The 4,369-nt window shown below is 35.5% G+C and overlaps 1 pseudogene; it reads left to right on the top strand.

The window, feature by feature from the left end:
• Positions 1–598: 598 nt before the first annotated feature.
• LOC116882044 lies at positions 599–4,113 on the top strand (annotated as a pseudogene).
• The last annotated feature ends 256 nt before the right edge of the window (positions 4,114–4,369 follow it).

The raw sequence follows: 4,369 nt of genomic DNA on the forward strand, positions 1-4,369 counted from the left end.
CAAACACGACTATTTGCCACAACATGGTAAAACACACACACACACACACACACACACACACACAACTTAGAAGACCTGAGTTTTATTGTGGTTTTTACAATTAAGCAAATTTAGATGAGCAATTTAATCCCCGAATGTCATTTAACTCATTTGAAAAAATGGTGAATTTTGTGATCCATAAGGTATTCTTTAGCTTCAGGAAATGTTGATATTCATAGGTCAAGTTAGTTAAAATAGTAAAACTGATCTATATGTGACTATATTGCCTGAGACCATTCTTATACATGAAACACACTTTTTATGATAAACTGTCCCAAAAAGGCATCAAAGCAAAAAAAAAAAAAAAAGAAGAAGAAGAAGAAGACCAGTAGTCATTTATAAAACTATTTATAAACAACTTATTACTTAAAAATCAGCATGACTATTTTGTTCTTAAATGTAGTCACACACCTAAACATCCATCCTCAAATACTTGAATTCAAAGCCCAATTCGGTGTAAATATCTTCAAATAAAAATTAGGCAATACTTCCCATTTTACCCCAGTGCAATACAAAGTTTATTTTATGAATTATATCTACAAAATAAACATTAAGAAGGATGAGTAATGAAGCAAAAATAGAAGGAAGCAATTGGTCAGGACATAATGGTTATGGAATTAAAGATATGGAAGAGCTAAATTGTGTCCAACTTTCTCAGGTGAGGCAAAAGGGGAAGAACAGCAATTTCCCAAGGCATTACTGTAGTAAACGGAGATGTAGACTGCTGTAGTCCCCACTACATGACATTGCCTAAATAACCCCAACAAGAAAATCTTTCAGAAGTGGCAGCTCCAGCCACGGCAGTGACACAATGGATTAGTTCATTAAAGGTGCACAGGAGGGGTGCCTGGGCGGCTCAGTCATTAAGTGTCTGCCTTCATCTCAGGTCATGATCCCAGGGTTCTGAGATCGAACCCCATGTCAGGCTCCTTGCTCAGTGGGAAGCCTGCTTCTCCCTCTCCCACTCCCCCTGCTTGTGTTCCCGCTCTGTCTCTGTCAAATAAATAGATAAAATCTTTTAAAAAATAAATAAAGGGTCACATGAAGGCTACCATTCATAGATATTATTGAAGTATTATGAAGTGGGATCATTGGATATCCACACCAAGTGGAATATATAGGTACAACAATCTGCCTGAATTCATCTTTTACCAAGTGATAAATGAAAAACAAAAACAAAAACAAAAAAAGCCTATCTCTATAAAACAAAATTCAAACTAAGTTTAATTAAATGGCACCTCTTCCTCAAAGCATCAGCTAATCTTTGCAGTCAGATAGTCTCACTCTTGTTTCAAACTCCAGATATCATTTGGCTATTTTTTTTAATGCCACTTGTCATTATTATTGTATTATAGTGACTTGTGGTTTTTTTTCTGACTTCATCCTATCCCTAAACTTGCCTATTTAATCCAAAAGGACGGGAATTATTCATCATATCTTTCAGTGTTGCACAGTAGCTATTACATACTGAAATGTTTCTTGCTTAAATGGATGGATGAATAAGTATCCCAGCTTAAACAAAGTAAAGGTAAAAGATAGAAATCAACTCCAATAGTAATACATCTTTTTTAAATGGTTATACTAGAAATGGAAGCCATACTTCCATTATATCTGTAAAATGTTATCTCTTTAAAAAAAAAAAACTATGAAGACATGAAAAATTAAGATTGATAAAGCTGGGTGGGTGGTGGTGGATAAAAGGGTTCATATGTTATCTTTTCCATTGTTCTACATATTTGAAATATCTCACAACTTAAAAATCTATGGGACACAAGGCAGTGTTAATACTTCATTCTATGCACAATAATATAAAACCTAGACCCAAGTTGCTTGTCTAATATAACTATTTTTTAAAAACAATGTAGCAATATGACACTAATCTGAAGATAATAAGGGACATAAACATAAAACCCTATCAGAAACCAACATACAAAAAAGACCTCTGAAGTAAACAAAATTGGTTTTAGAGATTTTGTGAAACAGAAAACACAGATTTAACATGACCAAAAAGCCTCTTTCTTAACATATTATCCTACTAAGTACAGCTACTTAGCTCTCCTAGCTATCTAAGATTCAAAGGCTCAAATGTTTAAAATGGACACAATAAGAAGGCTAGGGAAATATAAAATTTATAGTTATCCAGGGATAATTTGATAGAATATATCATTTGGGAAGCTTTACTATGCACAGGATAAAATTCAGTGATCAAAATGGGGATAGTCAGTTCTTCCAGGTGGGGAGTGAGGCAGTCAGTTCTATTCCATACAATTTTTAAGAATTCAGAAACATGGGATGCCTGGGTGACTCAGCTAAGAGTCTGCCTTCAGCTCTGATCAGGATCCCAGGGTCCTGAGACTGAGTCCCGCATCAGGCTCCTTGCTCAGAGGGAGAGCCTGCTTCTCCCTCTGTCTGCCACTTCCCTTGCTCATGCTCTGACAAATAAAATCTTAAAAAAAAAAAAAAAATCAGAAACATAAGTTTATATATCAGAAGGAATTCTACTTTTAAAAGTTTTATTAAAGTTTGAAAAAAAAAAAAACAAAAACTATGTTCCACATACTTGGAACATCTTATTTCTCAGTAATTCCACTGAGGTCAAGTCAACTAAAACAATTTTTTAAATGCCATAAATTACTAATAAGGTACAACTATGATGGGAAATTTTAATGAATTCTAAGAACTATTAAACGAAAGAATCTTCAGTAAAGCCTGTTTTGTGTACTCATGTTAACAAGGTGCATTATTCAAATACACAAGTCAACTGAAATATGAAATGAAAATTTCACTGAATGTATTTAGAGAAAATGAAAAAACTGGAGAACTATAAAGGGCCTGTTCTTCAAAGGGAAGTATGTTATAGCACGTTTTCTGCAAGAATGTCGTTCTATTCAAAAGCAATAGAATGCCTCTGCCCAAAAGGATCTAAAACAAAGACTCTGATATTAATATTTAGCCCTACCATCAGCTTTTAATCAAGTGAGCATGACATAACCTAGCAAAAGTATTTCCCCTTCGTTTAAAAAAAGGGGTGGGGGGAGAAATCCCAGTTTCAAAACAAGAGCTACAATAGCAGGCAAAACCACAAAGATTTAAGAAGGCAAAGAAAACTACTCATAAAATGAATACATGTATTTTTAGAGTTTTAAGGATCTTTGAGCTTCACTTAGTCCAAACCTCTTATTTTACAGTTGAAAAAAACAATGAGACTTATTACTGATTATTCAGTTTCAGATATAAGACTGAAACCCAGAGCTTCTGACTACCAAACTACTTTGACAGGATACCTTGCAAAACTTACAATAACTTAAATAAAAACTGAGTTGAACTGTTTTGTCCCTCTCTGCACACCATATGAAAACCCAGACAGAGAAGGTCACAGATATGGTGGCTATTAGGAGGGGAAGCTGACAACCACATTTGCAGGTCTGATATGTTCATCTGTAACTGCATACAGCTACAACACACAAAAAGCAGCTGGTAAAACCAGAACAGCTCCCCACATATGCTGCACCACCTCTGCAGCCTTAATATGTTGAAGGGCAGCCCGGTCATCTACAAATGGGCTGTGCATCCATCCACACTAGAACTGGCCATTATACTCGCTGATGCAAGGGTGTGTATGTCTTTGTAAGAAGTGGGATAATGGATACAATGCAATTTGCAAAAGGTTCTAGGCGAAGAAAATTGCTTATTCCCTGGGACTGGCTACTTTAGGAGCAAATGTTTGCTACACAATTCAGTCAGTAATAATTGCAAAGGTAACTGGGGAAAATGGCATATTCTATAAGCCAGCAAACTTATGAAGCAGTTAAATCACTGTGGACAAAAATCAACAAGGGAGAGTCATTTCCTAAACCCAAAGAGAAAGCTAAGCTAGGAAATTCTGCTGAAACAGAAATATCTGAAAAAACAACTGACAGCCTGAAATACTCAGTGCCCTTGCCAATATAACTCAACTCTGAAACAAAGACAAGATCAGAATCCACCTCAGGTGCTACACGGTTTATGCCTGACCCCAAGCTGGTGGATCACGGGCAGTCCCATCCAAAAAATGTAGGTTATGTAAAGCAGTAGAAGCTGAAATAGTCTGCATAGAGAACTAGAAGATGTGTGAAGTAGAAAATAATGATGAAAAAGTCATGTAAAGGTTAACTGTGACAGAGAGTATAACTTTTTTTTTTTTAAACAGTTTTTCTCTCACATCTTCTAAAGTAATGTATCGTTTGACCCATCACATAAGGGATTAAAACACAAACTGCGAATTTAATCCCAGCAATATTAAAAGACTGGCGAAGAAGCAGAAGTAGAAGTATTGGGAAGCATTTAATAA

This window comes from Lontra canadensis, unplaced genomic scaffold (genome assembly GCF_010015895.1).
Source record: "Lontra canadensis isolate GAN:19392208 unplaced genomic scaffold, GSC_riverotter_1.0 scaffold80, whole genome shotgun sequence".
Classification (NCBI taxonomy): Eukaryota; Metazoa; Chordata; class Mammalia; order Carnivora; family Mustelidae; genus Lontra; species Lontra canadensis.